Source organism: Schistocerca nitens, chromosome 3, assembly GCF_023898315.1.
Source record: "Schistocerca nitens isolate TAMUIC-IGC-003100 chromosome 3, iqSchNite1.1, whole genome shotgun sequence".
NCBI classification, from domain to species: Eukaryota; Metazoa; Arthropoda; class Insecta; order Orthoptera; family Acrididae; genus Schistocerca; species Schistocerca nitens.
Genome location: NC_064616.1, coordinates 616,697,484 through 616,716,491, shown reverse-complemented (window position 1 = coordinate 616,716,491; position 19,008 = coordinate 616,697,484).

Sequence of the window (19,008 nt, the reverse complement as noted above, 5' to 3'; positions counted from 1 at the left end):
AATTACAGGGTGTTTTACAAAGCTATACCAACCCTTCAGCAGTGCGCCTTATCGATCATTTGCGACGCCCTGCTCAGAGATGCCAGGGTGGTGTTTATTTTCCACGAAGTGTGTCAACACTACATGAAATACAGACATGCAAGAAATCTACATGAACAGAATCTATGTAAAACTCTGCACACCATTCTACTCTGCTAGAGGGAAAATTGATTCATAGTCATCCAGTACAACAACTGTAGTATTCTTCCGGGAAAGACAATTTCTGCCGTCACAAGTGCTGGTCGCTTTTCAGTTTACAAACTATATCTTTCCAACATTTCCTGTGCAGTTATCTTATGTGAATAGGCAAAATAACTTCACTGATCTCATGTTTATACCGTGGGATTATTTTCAGTTCATTGAGTACTTATTTGCAATTGTTAAGTGAACAGTTACGTAAAAAATCCCAACAACTTGAGCTGTCAACTGTCTGCCATAATGGACAGCCTTGTCCAAGTGTAATACGCTGTCAATATGTATTTAACAATGTCGTTTTCATTGCCTCCACTATCAATGGCTGGAGTGCTTTTCATGGCATGAATGGTACCAAATGCTTTACGCCGGTCTCAACTATCCAACATCTAAAGAGGCCCAGTAGATAACTTAAGTGTTACAGAACTTCAGATATTTCAGCTTAAGTCATGCGATGCATTACAGCAGATTACTGTTTCAGATTTGAACACGATCATTGCCATTCCATCAGACATATTTACATCCACGTCGCAAGATATATCGTGGCTGTATGGGGAGTGGTTGTACTGGCTATACTCAGCGCAGCCCACTCTACAAATGCCAGAAATTTCTGTATGTAAGAGATTCACGCATTCCACCAGTTACAAACTTAATGGTGAGACAAGTGCAGTAACTTTAGCTGGATGTCGGTCGTTTGTGACAGAACTTAACTCCCATAGGCTCCTGCGAATTAAATGAAGTGTGCGCGACGGATTAATGTATCGAATAAAATGGCCCTAAGGAGACATGAGACTTGGAGTGACGATCTATTAGCATATATAATTTGTGCCAGGGTATCATCTACTTAACAAAAGAAACAGGATTCCAAATTGTGTTAATTTATCACAAATGATGCTTAGAACATATAGACATGAATTTAATCGCGTGCTTTGATTGAAGATAAGAAATCGCAAGTCCAGGGGTTAAATGATTGTTAAACATGAGTAACCGTATTGGCCAAGACCGGAATGAATAGGGATGCATGAGTTTATCGCCTGTACATTTATAAACTCGTAGTATCTGTCCAGTGACTGTGTGATTACGACGAATGGTTGGTTATCTAGTGCATGTATACTTCTTCAAGAAATAAGCTAAAACTGCATTCAAACTCTCGATGAAATAACGAGGTCCGAAACTATTGCTCAACCGTAAAACAGCATCTCCTCACTCGTTTCCTTAAGCTCGCATCATCTTACGTAATTCTGCCTGAAGTGGAGCAGAAGTCATGACCTGCTACTAAGTGTTGCTGGCAGGGAGACTATTGATGAAGTCTGTCTGCTTTCGGCGGTGAAGTCTGTTCTAGTCGCCGCCCAGAGAACTTGGGGGAGATTAGTGTTTAACGTCCAGTCGACAACGAGGTCATTAGAGACGGAGCACAAGCTCGGATTAGGGAAAGATTGTGAAGGAAATCGGCCGTGCCCTTTCAAAGGAACCATCGCGGCATTTGCCTGAAACGATTTAGGGAAACCACGGAAAATCTAAATCAGGATGGCCGGAGACGGGCTCGAACCGCCATCCTCCCGAATGCGAGTCCAGTGTGCTAACCACTGCGCCACCTCGCTCGGTCAGAGAACTCGTACTGTTCGCTTCCCACTCCAGACCAACTCTCCCATCTCGCCTTTCAGCGCGCCAGTCAGACGATTTTACCAAACCCTGCCCAATGGCAAAGCCTTAAATAAATAAATTGTTTCTAAGTTTTCAGTGTTAACCTATGGAAGGACTCAGTCTTGCTGATGTTCCCAGTCTGTCATCGAATTCTCTCTCTGGTGGACGGGCTGGATTCACGTTTTGGACTTCCTGGTAGCCAGTGCTCTGCTCCGCCCCTCTGCTAAATTATTACTGTTAACCAGTAAGAAGTCTCGTGCTAATTTTACAATAAACTAGCTGGACTGTCTCATGTGAAGGCTTATGCCTCGGAGTTTCTCACGGTTCCACAGGTTGACCGGCACCTCATACCACTTGCTTCGGGGAAGGACTCTCCAATTTGAAAACAAATTTCTTTTGTGCAAATGTTACGTCTTGCTGCACCGGCCCGCTGGGCTCCTCGTCCAAATTGAACTGGAATCCCGCTACGTAATCAGTTCTACAAGGAAGCCACAGGGTCGCACCTCCTGCAAAATATAGCACTCTTACTGCTCTGGGACCCACTGAGGGTGGTATGCCAAAATTCAGATAATACTGTGGCCGTCCCTGACCGTCCGGTATCTGGCCTAAACCCTAAAATGGTATACACACTTAAGTGCAGAACGGGAAATCGTCCAGCTGGGATCGATAGGTTCTTCTGTTGGTGCGATACTCTGGGATTCTCCCTACACGAAAGTTACCAAAATATTCCCTGGAACTATCGTACACAGACAGAGGAAAGTAAGATTTAAATGACGTCCTTATCTCCGCAATCACTGAATATTGGTTTCGATAAACCTGAGCCTGCAACAGCTAGCTTCAATCAAACTCAAACGAAATGAATTAGGGATATTATGATAGTAAAAGGTAAGACTGCCAGCACGTATCATTGCACCAACGTTCTTGAGAAAAATCTGCGTGGATAAGGTTACTCTGAGACTAGTCACAGTGTAACAGCAACATGCAAATTGTTAGTGCAATCTGTCTACTTTGATTAAAAAGCGTTGATTATTTCAATAGGGAACTGGTTCTTTGCGAAGGGAACTAAATTTCATTTCCATTTGGGTCATACGTGTTCATTCCTAGGCCACCACCTCCATTCACTTTGCACACTGGACTCGCATTCGGGAGGACGGCGGTTCAATCCCGCGTCCGGCCATCCTGATTTAGGTTTTCCGTGATTTCCCTAAATCGCTCCAGGCAAATGCCGGTATGGTTCCTTTGAAAGGGCACGGCCGACTTCCTTCTCCGTCCTTCCCTAATCCGATGAGACCGATGACCTCGCTGTCTGGCCTCCTTCCCCAAACAACCCAACCCTCCATTCACTTTAAGTGCCGGTTTCATTACTGAATCGTTATTGCAGGGTACACACATAAAAGAGAGAAAATCAGGGTACAATTTTCCACTCAGATTGATTAGTGAAAGAATTTACTATGATCAAATCATTAAAAATGGTTTAAATGGCTCTGAGCACTATGGTACTTAACATCTGAGGTCATCAGTCCCCTAGACTTAGAACTACTTAAACCTAAATAACCTAAGGACATCACACACATCCATGCCCGAGGCAGTATTCGAACCTGCGACCGTAGCAGCAGCGCGGTTCCGGACTGAAGCGCCTAGAACCGCTCGGCCACAACGTCCCGCCGATCAAATCATAAATGCTACTTTCAATCACTCCTTTGATGGTCTCATCATTGAACTACACTCACCCCTAAACTTTTACAATTTGTTGCCAAGTCACACAGACACATTACTAAAAAATATTTATTCGGTCCCATTTATACTCGTTCCTACACTTCAAAATAAGGCAAATACAAACATAGAAATTCAGTAGAAAAGTGAAAATACCATCTGAGCCTCAACTGCTCGCAAAACATTCCATAATGTACACAAACCCAGAAATTTCAATGCTAAAAATATGAATAACACGATCATACCATGTATACAACCCCTAAAATTTCAATAATAAAAATGAAGAATATCACCTGAGTCTCAATGGCTCTTAAACGTTACTATGTAGACTACATCAATCATCAATGATATTCGAAAGTTACAACGTGAAAAAACAGGTGAGACGTGCATAATATTTTTCCAAACCGACTAAAGAGCTCAATATCATATAGTTGTAAGTTGTGAAGCAGATTGCAGTTCATTACATGTAAGTATAAAATTCAAGCTTTGAAAACATCTGTTGGATCTTGCCCACTCGTCACTTATAGGGTGCCTAAAGCATGCTGCGTTCTCGGAATGCCATACAACAATTCAAACAAGTAACATTAGTAGTTTTATTGCTATAAAGCAGTTGACAATACTTTACTTTGGAGTTACATCGGTGTCGCAAGCAACATGCAGACTAATAGTCAACGCTATAGACAACGTTCCTGCAAGTTGACACATGTCATTGATAACTAACGTCCGCGATATGGTGCCGATCTGAGCGGCCGAGGTTGGCAGGAGCAGCACTTACATTCACTTCTTGCAGAGGTCGCTCCTGGCGCGGCGCGGTTTTTGTCTGTGGGCTATTGGCTGACGTTTCTTTACCGCCTTCTCTGGTTTTCCGACTTCGTCTTCGTTCCGGCGCTTGTGGTTACCCCAGAACAACATCAAACATACTAATCAGATAACAAAGTTGTACAAACATGTTATAAGTTTCACCATGCCCAATTGTCTTGTCAAAGTTTGTATTGATAAAACCTGAAAAGAAAACAATAATAATATACTATCAATGGCTACTCGAAGTCATCTAATTGTCAGTAAACACACAACTCGTCTCACTTCACTGTGTACGTACAGGCACATACGAAACTGTCTTGGTTCATGAGTAAAACGAGTTTCACCAGTAGTACAGAGCGATGGATATTGTGGGGCAGTAATATCTTGGCACTGTCTGGTGCAACGTTTATCATGCCTATCTCCTTCGGAAATCACCGACTTGTCTCTTGGCATACAGGTACGACTCACACACTACCCCAATACCATAAAAACATTCAAAATGTCACTCTTTCTTGCATATTCGTTGCTGTTACCGTTTGTGACCACAAAATTTGTGTTTGTGACAATAGCAGCCGTCCGCAGTGGCCGAGCGGTTCTAGGAGCTACAGTCTGGAACCGAGCTACCGCTACGGTCGCAGGTTCGAATCCTGCCTCGGGAATGGATGTGTGTGATGTCCTTAGGTTAGTTAGGTTTATGTAGTTCTACGTTCTAGGCGACTGATGACCTCAGAAGTTAACTCCCATAGTGCTCAGAGCCATTTGAACCATTTGAAAATAGCATAGCACGATTTATCCGCAAAATAACGTCACAAATTGTTCATAATATGCATCTGAGTAGTGCCACACAGTTTATGTTGTTCAGTCAGTTTGATTGCATCGCAGTTCGAAGAGCCTAGCGTTGCCTTTGGGCAGTGTCCTCTCACAAAGTAATTCCTACCGAACATTCACTAGAAGATCATTTGTAATGAGTCAAGGCATTACGCTTTAGATAGGCTCGTTTCATGGGCAGCAATGTAAGTAAGTTGTTCAGTTACAGACACCATGTGAACATATCACGCCAATGGCAAAAGTGCTGTCTATCACGGGAGTGGAAAACATAATAATATAATAATCGTCCCGTTGGGACCCCCCCCCCCCCCCCTCCGGGCATCAAGGCATCAATATCATAACAGTAATAGTTCTTTGTGATTTGGCAACACGATTGCTGACGATTATGTATGGGCAGACAGGCAGGTTACACAGATACGCTGCATTTGGCACTAGGCAGCTGACCTCGGAGCCTCCTTTGGGCCGGGCCGTTATCGATCGTCCGGAGGGTGGCGGGTGGCACGTGCAGCGAGGCCCAGCTGTCTGGGGTCGCAGTCCTCACTCACGGCTGTGAGAGTCGGGCCGGCTCTGTATCAATGTGCCGCGGAGCTTGCGATGCCCCTTCTGTGTGAAGGCAGCGCCCTTGCCTGTGTCAACAGTGACCGCCTCAGGTCAGCGCTCTGCGCGCACGTGGAGTCGCCACGCCCCACTGCTTGCCCTCGCCAATCTCACCTCTGCGTCACGTCCTGTGTTCCCTCAAACACAAATAACATTTAGAATCATTAATTACTATAATACAAAATTACAGCTTAGTGAGTCCGGAAATCAAAGTAAATAATACTTGATGATTAAAATTCTTCTGGGTGTTGTACCACGTCATTGAATAAAATACTTTAATTATTAGTTTAAACCAACGTTTCGACGATATTACAATGGCATTCCTCAGGATAAGACTTGTCCTCAGAAAGGCCGTTTTAATTACACCAGCCGCGGCAGCCTACGTACTTATGTCAAAATAATACTTGTTCTCGACACTAAAATTATCACATACTGACATCAAGGAAGGCCTTATGTAGAATTACGAACGCCTGTTCCTGACAGTTACTGAAATTTATCTGTAGCTCTATGACTGCAAATGAGCATAAAGAAGTATTGAATTATTTATCCTTACAATTAACTAAAAAAAATGGTTCAAATGGCTCTGAGCACTATGGGACTCAACTGCTGTGGTCATAAGTCCCCTAGAACTTAGAACTACTTAAACCTAACTAACCTAAGGACAGCACACAACACCCAGCCATCACGAGGCAGAGAAAATCCCTGACCCCGCCGGGAATCGAACCCGGGAACCCGGGCGTGTGAAGCGAGAACGCTACCGCACGACCACGAGATGCGGGCTACAATTAACTCTTTAAGTTACAGCATATTATTATTCAGTTGATCTAGTTACAAACTTATCTTTTAATATTGCCATATATGAATAGGGTTATTCTATCCGACTGTTAGTCGTCCCTTTCAATCATTTAAACTACTACATGCGTTAGACATATAACCTGAGATACCGGCAGGACATGCTTGCAGATATCCGTTTTACACTACATAATGCACAAGAAGAGAAATTTGTTAACATCCCGAATAGATTTAAGTGTCAGGAAGTCGTTTCTGAAAGTATTTGTATGGACTCTAGCCATGTATGGAAGTGAAATGGTTCAAATGGCTCTGAGCACTATGGGACTTAACATCTGTGGTCATCAGTCCCCTAGAACTTAGAACTACTTAAACCTAACTAACCTAAGGACATCACACACATCCATGCCCGAGGCAGGATTCGAACCTGCGACCGTAGCAGTCGCGCGGTTCCGGACTGAGCGCCTAGAACCGCTAGACCACCGCGGCCGGCTATGGAAGTGAAACATGGACGATAAATAGTTTAGACAAGAAGAGAATAGAAGCTTTGGAAATGTAGTGCTACAGAAGAATGCTGAAGATTAGACGGGTAGATCACATAACTAAGGAGGAGGTCTTGAATAGAACTGGAGAGAAGAGAAATTTGTGGCACAACTTAACTAGAAGAAGGGATCGGTTGGTAGGGCATATTCTGAGGCATCAAGGGATCACCAATTTAGTATTGGAGGACAGCGTGGAGGGTAAAAATCGCAGAGGGAGACCAAGAGGTGAATACACTAAACAGATTCAGAAGGATGTAGGTTGCAGTAGGTAGTGGGAGATGAAGAACCTTGCACAGGATAGAGTAGCATGGAGAGCTGCATCAAACCAGTCTCCGGACTGAAGACCGCAACAACAACAACAATGCGCAAGCTCCAAAAGTACTGTGGGTCCCATATGATGTACATCTCTACTTAAAAAGGTGCGTACCACTTGTTTAAAAAATGGTACAAATCCTCTCTCGCCAGTGATTCATAACGCGCGCTTCAGAAAGGTCGGTGTAACTTTGTGGAAGAATCTGTATTTGCTTCACGTGACGTAGAGGAATAGCCAGAGTGTAGAATCACCTACCCAGTCTTCAGTTTACAGAACTACGAAGGAGGTAAGTACATGACCACAAACCAGCGATCTGCCTTCCATCGCACTTCTACTCATTCCCGTCTCCTCCATTCTGTACACCCCTAGATCACAATTTATTCGTTAAAACGGCTGTACTGCATTTAGAAGTTCAAATGGCTCTAAGCACTATGGGACTTAGCATCTGAAGCCATCAGTCCCCTAGACTTAGAACTACTTAAACCTAACTGACCTAAGGACATCACACACATCCATGCGCGAGGCAGGATTCGAACCTGCGACCGCAGCAGCAGCGCGGTTCCGTACTGAAGCGCCTAGAACCGCTCGGGCACTTAGACGTGGTCCACACATTTACTATTAGTTTTTAACCGTCTTCATTTAAGGATAAATATTAATTTTGTATAAATGAAACATTATTTTTAATAATTTGCGACTTCTCCATCTCCTGCTATGCGGAAACTATTAATCCTAGACAAAAAATGAATAGGACATTTTTATACGAAATTTAATGTAGTTTGATTTTTTACTGGGAAAAATTTTCGCTAGAAGCTGCGGTTTTAGAGTTATTCAAGAAAAATAATAAAAGGGGCCTCTAAACACTATCGCCATCCCCACATTCACGCCTCACCGGTCAGGACTTTTAGTATGTTGTTCTTGGCAATCCCTCCTCCCACGTTACAAAAATTTGCAGCTACACGTATTTTCCTCCTATTTGACCTGTTTTGGTCTTCACTGACTTGACTTCTATGACTTATTAAATAGACGTTTCAATAATAATCACACCTGCTGTTAGCACTTGCATTCTTTGAAACTAGAATTATTATATCCTTCTTGAAGTCTGAGGGTATTTCCTCTGTCTCGTATATCTTGTACGACCGTTAGAATAATGTCATCGCTGGCTCTCTCAATAATCTTACAAATCCTGAGGGGATATCGTCTACTCAAGGGACCTTGTTTCCATTTAGGTCATTCATTACTGTCAAATTCTTCTCACAGTATCATATATTGTATCTCACATTCGCCAACTTCTTCATTTCTTCCTATAACATTGGCCTTAAACTTGTTCGCCCTATATAAATCCTCCATGTACTCCTTCCAACTTTCACGTCTCCCTTTTTGCTTAGTACTGGCTCGCTATCTGGGCTCTCGATATGCCTCATATCTCCAAAGCCCTGTTTAATTTTCCTATAGGAAGCATCTTGTAACATTTACGTTCCATAACAGGCATCTAAATGTATAACATTTCGGTTATGTAACAGGTATCTAAAACTTCCCAAGATTTTGCGGTACTGCTTAAAGCCTCGTGTGTGCATATAGGGACAATGCGTCGTTGTAATGACATGGAGGTTCTAGGTGGCACCTGGATGATGTGGCCTGGCTTCATAGTATCACCCATGTCAAAAGCTTGCGAGTGGCCACAATATATACAGGGTGAAGAAAAAATGCCGCCCTTGGTGGTCGGCTTGCGATTTCTCACCTCACTTAAGGACAAGAGTGTATCTATCAAAACCTAATCCTTTCAATAGATGTAATAGGCATCGAATTGTATACAATTTACACCTCCAAAATGCGATATCTTACTAATTTCTTTCTGTTACTGTTACCTTTATTTGAACTTTAAGACATGACATGAAATTTGTTACACACGTAAACGACTACTTTGTTTCATTCATGACACAAATAAAGTCAACAGAAAATAATAGTGGATACAGTAACATTGCCTGTATCCAATAAGGTGCAAAAAACGTAATAGGTAGGCTACAATATATATGCACGTTATGCCACATACAATAATTCTATTCTGTACGTTTGACGTCTATGCTTACCTTCACAGAGCCGATTCTTACACGCGCGAGCAGTGTTCACTTTAGATAAGATGTTGAAAGCGACCATCTTGCATTAGCAAACACTTTGCCACTCGCTGGATCGTACTTCGATGATCCTGCGCAACACACCTGCAGCCACCATTCCCGAAGCGGCATGCTTGTGGAATATTAGGTCGTGTACATCCACGGGTGGAGTACTAGAAACTTGTTCCTTTAAGTGCCTCCACAAAAAAAAGTAGTGGATTAAGGTCCGAGTAACGTGGAGGATGGAACAAGTGGACCTCCACTACCTATGCATTCCACTGGAAATGCTTCATTGAAATAGTTACACACATTCACTTTCGCCGTTCAGAAGTGGGCTAAGCGATATGATGTGTATATTTCACGTGTAATGAATTAAGGGGTAGATATTCTTGCTCAGGAAACCACAAAATCCGGAGCTTTAATCGAACTGAAACTTTCACTCTCTGAAATGGACCGTCAAATCACACAGAGTGCCTTTCGAAAATGGCAGTGGGACTCAAAAGTATGTTAGTTATTCAGGGGAAGATATTATGCATGTATTATTGCTATTATTCCACATATGTAGACCCTGGTTTCACGATGCTCATCTATCCAGATGGATAATATCCACTATCTGCCGCATGAAATTCAACCACTGTTTTCCGATGTACCTTCACCGCATCCAACTCTATTTTGTGACTGCACTAACAATACAGTGGGAGACAACCTTGCATGTGCAAAATAGGTGATGAATAGGCAATCGTTTTTGCAACACTTACGTCGTCTGAAATTAGTGTTTCCACGAGAGCTGCCATTCTATTTTGAGTAATCACGCATGTAGAAAGTGCTTTTTAAATTTTTGCGAGCCGTCAAGACATCTTTGCAGGAATAACGCAGCACTGGGAGCCATGTTAAAAGTCTTTTCATTTGAATACGTATTTTATACGTACATTTACCTCAACTTAGGTATCAAACATCTCTATCGTTATTGCTCATATTACTTTTCGTTTCGTTTCTTAAATTTGTGGTGCCAGAACAACTACTTTTATGAAACTACCCTGCAAAATCTTACATAACGTGTCAAATACCTTTGTTAAAGGTTTATTTCTATATTTATATTTGCGCCAAAGCGCCATTGTTAATTGTAAATAATGATTTATTTTCCTTTGGCTTTTTCTTTAAATTAACCAAACCTACCGTTTAATATTTTACATACATTTCAGTCAATAATAGGCTTAACAAGCCGTTTACTAAACTTGAGTCTTTTTGTTCTCGTGTTATGTCATCAATTTATGTTTTGTGCTATATTTCTACTATTTATCTTTTAGGTAGTTACTCGACCATTAGATCGAAAGATCATATGAAGTAAAATCCCGCCCAGTGCTGCGGTCCGACGGTGGCATTCCCTTCAGTTCCGTCGACGACGGGGTAGGTCGGCCTCTGCGCTACGCGACTAGGACCGGCGGCGGGCTTGTCAGTTTTCCCGGTTGTCGTGACCCCCCGTCCCGTGCAGAGAACAGCTGCCGCGCGCATGCGCACCGTTGCCTTGTCGGCTTCACTACCACCACTTAGCGCGGCAAGGAACAACTTCGTTCGGACCTGAGCGATCGCTATTACAGTCAGGCGTGGACCCACGGGTGGGTTCTGCGGGGTGGAGCGGCACTGTTACTGTCCTAACCACCTCCAATATAACATGCCATCGTCCGCACTTACTATGTTCCATAGAAACCTAAGAATTTTATAAACAGTAAAATACATACGATAAAATGTTTGAATATAATAACAATAATAATTTATTTACTTCAACGCTCAGTACATCGTTTTAGCATAATATATAAGAAACTGAAACTCAGAGAGATACTAAATTTGAAATGCGTTCGTGCGAACGTTTGAGAAGTGAGCAAAGGTCGGTAATATCGAATAAGCGGATTGTGTCTGACAAAAGCTATTTTTTTTAACTCTAGCGCTAGTGACAGCACGCAGTTTTCAATCAAATCGACAGTGCGTTTTCGAATGGCAAAACCATTATATGTTTCTAGTGAGTTCTAAATGCAAGAACTTAAATCTTCAAGTGTTCTGTTTTGTTAGCTGGTTAGTAGTGCTACATTTTATTGTATCTTTAGATATAACTCATATTGTTCTCTATATCGTAGGCTTTGACAATGTCTAACTCAAGTAATAACAATGGCAATGTTAAACTACGACAGTTGTACGTTACGGTTGTATCTGACAAAGCAACTTAGGATTGTACTGGACAAAACAGTGAGCATAAACACCTAAATTTTTACGCTATGTTGTCGAGGGTATACATTACGAGATCTGTGGTTGTAGTACGATTATAATATTTACACATTGAAACAGCAACCAGCCACAAGGGCGATTTAAAAAGTTTATCAAAAACAAAACATTACCAGTTTAGATGAACTTGTAATAAATCCGTAAATTATCAGGTTTATAATTAAATTTTTATGGTTTTTTTAACTGCAAAAGATGGATAAGTCAGTACATAATTCGGATGAAAATAACTTGAAAGAAGGCGCAGAGAAAATCAAGACTTCCTGAAATGACAGTCAGTGAAACAACTGGTAAAAGTTCAATTCTAAGAAGTACATTAGGAAAAAAAACTTAAAACTTTGCTGGAAAACAAAGAGGTGCCCATACAGCCTGTTTAGGAAATAACAAGGTTTTCCCGAGAACATTCAGTGATTAACAGGAAACAGTACTGTACGATCAAGTTAAAAATTTAGACAGCAAGTTTGCGCCTCTGAGTGTAGATGCGTTCTTCAATTTAGTGTAGAAGTAGCAGAGCAACTGTAAATAAAGTATCGGTTCAGTAAGACAGAAATGTAAACGAGTAAAAATTTTACGAAAAGGTATCAAGACTCAAAGGCTGACGACGGGGTATCCATGAATTTGCAGAGGACAAGACTTTCCAGCAAAAAACAAATAGACCGACTTTTTGTCAAACTTGGTGTACTAATGGCAAGTTCATGTTTATAAACATTTACTATCCAGTTAAAAGTTTTTAAAACGAAAATTACTTTTTTCCACGATACAAGTCATTGCCGATCCAACGCACCCAATATTTAAACTGCCATAACGTAAAAGATGGAAAAAATATTTCGAAATCAATTTAGGTCTATTGTAATGATATTGTGTAAACCAGAAAATATTATAATATCGAAAAAACTTATTTGTCCGATACTACCCAGTTTTCCCCCGCATGTGTCTTACAATGTATTTAAGAACTATAATCTAAACAAACTCTCGCAACGTTGACGTTGGCATAGTTTGCACGATATAAAATCGAAGTGTGCCTTCAATGCTACCAGTGTTTCACTTAGAGTACGATTTTGAACATTGGTCGTCAGACTACACCTATGCGATCGTATAAACTGGTGGAATGCTGTTTCTTTCAGATGATTTCACCTACATTCGGGCCGTCGATCTTTTTCTGCTTAGTGGTGAGTCGGTCCACTTTGTCTTAGCTTACTCAGCTTCCTGTGGTTTGCCCGTTTACCTTTGGACTTCCTAGGCGTGATGGATTTTTTTGTTTGTAGTAGGTAGAGTATACAAAACAAATAAAAAATCCAACACACTCTTTTTTGAGAGTTGTTTATATTATGAAAGATCGACTTTGCCGAGGAGCGGTGGCCTGCTTTTCTCAACGGTACAGATAGCAGTACTGTAGGTCCAACACAACGGCATAGTATCTGTGTAAAGTCCAGACTAACCCGTCGTTCCTGAAGAGGGACAGAAGCGTTTTCAGTAGTTACAGGGGCAACAGTCTGGATGACTGACTGGTCTGACCTTGTAACGTCAGCCAATATGGAATTGCAGTATTATTACTGCGAACGGCTGAAAGTAAGGGGCTCAGTTCGAGGTGAGGCCCCATCACTAAAGGCAGTTCTACTCCAGTCAGTGAGCTTCCAGGTCGGAGATGTGGCCGGCCGCTGTGGCCGAGCGGTTCTAGGCGCTTCAGTCCGGAACCGTGCTGCTGCTACGGTCGTAGGTTCGAATCCTGCCTGGAGCATGGATGTGTGTGATGTCGTTAGGTTTAAGTAGTTCTAAGTCTAGGGGACTGATGACCTCAGATGTTACGTCCCATAGTGCTCAGAGCCATTTTGAACCGGAGACGTGTCTGGAGAAGCCCTGGACAGCGGCGGGATACCGACTGTACTGTCGACCGCCATACGGTCCGACATCCAGGAGTGATGGTCTGGGATGCCACTCCTTTTCATAGTAGGACTCCTTTGGTTGTCATCTGCGGCACCCCTACAGTACAACCATACGTCGTCGATATTCTGCTCCCTGTTTTGCTGCCCTTCACGGCACGCCATCCTGGGCTTACATTTCAGCAAGGTAATGCCCGCCTGCAGACGGCGAGAGTTTCTTCTCCCTGTTTTCGGGCTTTCCAAACCCTACCTTGGCCAGCAAGATCGCCGGATCTCTCCCCAACTTAGAACGTTTCGAGCAACCAGCTCTGGTTTTTGACGATCTAACGCGCCAGTCGGACATAATTTGGCACGCTGCCCTCAGAGCATCCAACAACTTTGTCAATCAATGCCAGGCCGAATAACTGCTTGCATAAGGAGCAGAGGTGGTCCAATGTTGCTTAATTTTCGGAGCTCTTTCTCTTAAATAAATCATCCAATTTTTCTGAAATTGTAATCATTTGTTTCTCAGTACATATACATCATATGTACCGATTTCCGTCCCATTCTGAAAATTCCTTCGAGAAGCATCGGTTTTTTTTCCTCAAATTGTATACAGGGTGTTACAAAAAGGTACGGCCAAACTTTCAGGAAACATTCCTCACACACAAATAAAGAAAAGATGTTGTGTGGACATGTGTCCGGAAACGCTTAATTTCCATGTTAGAGCTCATTTTAGTTTCGCCAGTATGTACTGTACTTCCTCGATTCACCGCCAGTTGGCCCAATTGAAGGAAAGTAATGTTGACTTCGGTGCTTGTGTTGACATGCGACTCATTGCTCTGTAGTACTAGCATCAAGCACATCAATACGTAGCATCAACAGGTTAGTGTTCATCACGAACGTGGTTTTGCAGTCAGTGCAATGCTTACAAATGCGGAGTTGGCAGATGCCCATTTGATGTATGGATTAGCACGGGGCAATAGCCCTGGCGCGGTACGTTTGTATCGAGACAGATTTCCAGAACGAAGGTGTCCCGACAGGAAGACGTTCGAAGCAATTGATCGGCGTCTTAGGGAGCACGGAAAATTCCAGACTATGACTCGCGACTGGCGAAGACCTAGAACGACGAGGACACCTGCAATGGACGAGGCAATTCTTCGTGCAGTTGACGATAACCCTAATGTCAGCGTCAGAGAAGTTGCTGCTGTACAAGGTAACGTTGACCACGTCACTGTATGGAGAGTGCTACGGGAGAACCAGTTGTTTCCGTACCATGTACAGCGTGTGCAGGCACTATCAGCAGCTGATTGGCCTCCACGGGTACACTTCTGCGAATGGTTCATCCAACATTGTGTCAATCCTCATTTCAGTGCAAATGTTCTCTTTACGGATGAGGCTTCATTCCAACGTGATCAAATTGTAAATTTTCACAATCAACATGTGTGGGCTGACGAGAATCCGCACGCAATTGTGCAATCACGTTATCAACACAGATTTTCTGTGAACGTTTGGGCAGGCATTGTTGGTGATGTCTCGATTGGGCCCTATGTTCTTCCACCTACGCTCCATGGAGCACGTTATCATGATTTCATACGGGATACTCTACCTGTGCTGCTAGAACATGTGCCTTTACAAGTACGACACAACATGTGGTTCATGCACGATGGAGCTCCTGCACATTTCAGTCGAATTGTTCGTACGCTTCTCAACAACAGATTCGGTGACCGATGGATTGGTAGAGGCGGACCAATTCCATGGCCTCCACGATCTCCTGACCTCAACCCTGTTGACTTTCATTTATGGGAGCACTTGAAAGCTCTTGTCTACGCAACCCCGGTACCAAATGTAGAGACTCTTCGTGCTCGTATTGTGGACGGCTGTGATACAATACGCCATTCTCCAGGGCTGCATCAGCCCATCAGGGATTCCATGCGACGGAGGGTGGATGCATGTATCCTCGCTAACGGAGGACATTTTTAACATTTCCTGTAATAAAGTGTTTGAAGTCACGCTGGTACGTTCTGTTGCTGTGTGTTTCCATTCCATGATTAATGTGATTTGAAGAAAAGTAATAAAATGAGCTCTAAAATGGAAAGTAAGCACTACCGGACACATGTCCACAAAACATATTTTCTTTCTTTGTGTGTGAGGAATGTTTCCTGAAAGTTTGGCCGCACCTTTTTGTAACACCATGTATATACAGGGCGAACAGAAACAGTCTAAAAAGCTTGTAAGGATATTGCAGCAAAGCTTGCCCTGGGAAATAATTGTTAAGAAAAATGTTCGATAAGTTGCGTTGTTTCCGAGATAACTGGCATTGAAGTTAATCAATCAGGCCGTTGCATGCGCGAGTTCAAGCGGCCCGCCAGATACAATTAGTGTCAGCTGTTCTCGTAATGCAGGTGACATCTTATGAGACTGCTCGGCCTTTGGCTGGGGGTCGGCCTTTACTACTGTCCCACGTGAAATTTTTGTATCGCTCTTTCACTCACTTTTAGGAAACCAAACGAAGACGCGACATCGTCTCTGCCGGGCCGCTTGAACTTGAGCGCGTAATGGCCTGATTGGCTAATTTCAATGCCAATTAACACGGAAAGAGCGCAAGATCTCCCTTTTTTCATGACAATTATTTTTCAGCACAACCTACCCTGCAACTCCCTCACAAGCTTTTCAGACTGTTTCCGACCACCCTGTACATTGGGGCCTAGCTCAGCCAGTCCCAGGCTCCCGACGTGGGCGTCGCTGTGACGCCAGGCAACGTCACGCTGGGACCTCTTCGTCATTCCGACGCCGTATTGTCTCTGTATGCGGACAGCAGGCATTGCACAGTGCTGCATAATCTCATGAAAGTTTAAATACGTGTTATATAACATAAATATTACACATTTATATACCTGTTATATAACGTAGATGTTACACATTCTCCCCCTCACTTATTTTTAAAAATGTTCTCAGAAACAACGACCAGTCTGAAATGCACAAATATGAGGATAGAGACTCCCTTGCTTATCTTCTTTCCTTTTACATCTGGCCTAGCATAAACAATAATCCTAACTTATTCAAAAATGGCTCTGAGCACTATGGGACTTAACTTCTGAGGTCATCAGTCCCCTAGAACTTAGAACTACTTAAACCTAACTAACCTAAGGACATCACATACATCCATGCCCGAGGCAGGATTCTAACCTGCGACCGTAGCGGTCGCGCGGTTCCAAACTGTAGCGCCTAGAATCGCTCGGCCACCCAGGCCGGCTCCTAACTTATTAGAATAATGCTTATGTATTAGTTTGATTATCATTGTTTTTATCTCTTCAATTTCTGGAAGTATCTTTCCTCCAAGGGTGTGATGGAACTTTAGTAATTTTTATTCTATTAGTTGAAACACTAATTGTTAAATTCACTGCTTTATGTTGAATGTTCATTACTCAGCACACTGCTGTCTCTGTTAATAGCATTTATCACTACCAGGCGTTTTGCTGTATCAACATTTGTTATTTTAATTTAACAGATATCAGCCTTGCATGCATCTATTGGCGCTTTGCCATTTTTACACTTCATTAAACGTTATTGACAGAATGCTGTTTACTTGCCGTCAAGGAATCTTGCTGTCTGGTTGTAGTAAGACAGACTTCCTTGTCTTCTACTCTCACTTCTATCGTACATGAATTAGGTAATTACATGAAAAGACAAATTTTATTAATTAGTATCTAGCAATTACATGCTAATCCTGTAAGAGAAATACATGTTCATTGGATTATTCAAATGAAGTCACCATTGCTATTATTAACACTGTCGTTATGCGTCATTACATTCATGTGTCATTGACCTTCCATATCTCGTGTTTTTCCTGTCGGGAAGTCAACTGCTCATCTGGCACTCATATTTTTTTGTACGTCCCGACTGTGCGTGCTGGGCTGTGAGGGGACAGGGCTGGGAGCCTCTGCTATGAAGCTGTTTAGTAGCGGATCGCTCTTCCCGTACCCGCTAAAATCCATTAGCTCAAATTCCTCCCGTCTGATCAAAATCGAGTGCTTTTTCTTTGGCATTTTAATTTAAATGTTCACTTATAATACTAACCTATTTTTTACCCCACTCTGTGGAACACACTGTATACGTTGCACTACTTTTCATTTTCTTTGGATGTGTATTCCTGTTGAATGCAAGCCTCCTGTCTCACGTCTGAAGGAATTCGTTTTGCTCTGTCAACAGTGATCATATGGTATTCAACGCCCACTCTTTCGTTATTATTGCGTTTAAATACTCGTTTCATCCCATTTTAATAAATTATTCAGTACTTGGTGGGCGTGTCTGTCTCGTTTCTCACCATAAATGTGACCACTATCGTGCAATTTTGGAGAAGTTTATCAGGTTACCTTTGCTTCACACTACCGTATATCAAGGTCTTTATTTGTTGTTGTTACACTGACTCATGGCGATTAGTATGTCTCCCGATATCTTCCAGTACACCTACCTTAAAAAGCATTACATTCCTACCTCAGTACTAACCAGCTCACTTCTTGCTCATTTCTTACGGTGGAATTAATTCATCTACGTAACTTACTACTAAAGGGGGAGCCTTACCTGGTGAATTCGTTTTAAACCATTGTGGCCAAATACTGATTGCCTACATTATTCACTCGTCTCTATCTTAATAATGTGTGGCTCGTTACAGTTTGCCTACAGTATTTCATCTTCTTTCATTTTTCGTTGTTGTTACACTGACTCATGAAGATTAGTATTACTCCTGATATCTTCCAGTACATTACATTCCTACCTCAATACTAACCAGCTCACTCCTTGCTCATTCCTTACAGTGGAATTAATTCATCTACGTAACTTATTATTGGTCACCAATCCAGTGAATTCGTTTTAAACCATTGTGGCCAAATACTCGTTGCCTACATTATTCACTCGACTCTACCTTAATAATCTGTGGCTCGTTACATGTTGCATACACTATTTCATCTTCTTTCACTTTTTCCATACTTTAATGACCATAACGGAACTTACCTTCTTGACTTATTGACCCAAGTAGCGATTTGCTTTAGTAATGTTATTCACTTACCTGGTCTTTTGACATATAACTTATAATCGTTGTGCCAATCGTGTTTATTTTTGTATGTCATGCAACTTTCAGTTTGTTATGTCTGCATAGTGTAATAATGAATTGGTAGTTGTTGTGTCATTGACAGTACATAAGATATTTTGTATCATTTATGATGATGCCAGTAGACATTGCACGGTATAAGTCATGTTGTTACTGCTGCTACCGTAACCGTTGAGGAGAGTTCCCAAATTTCTGT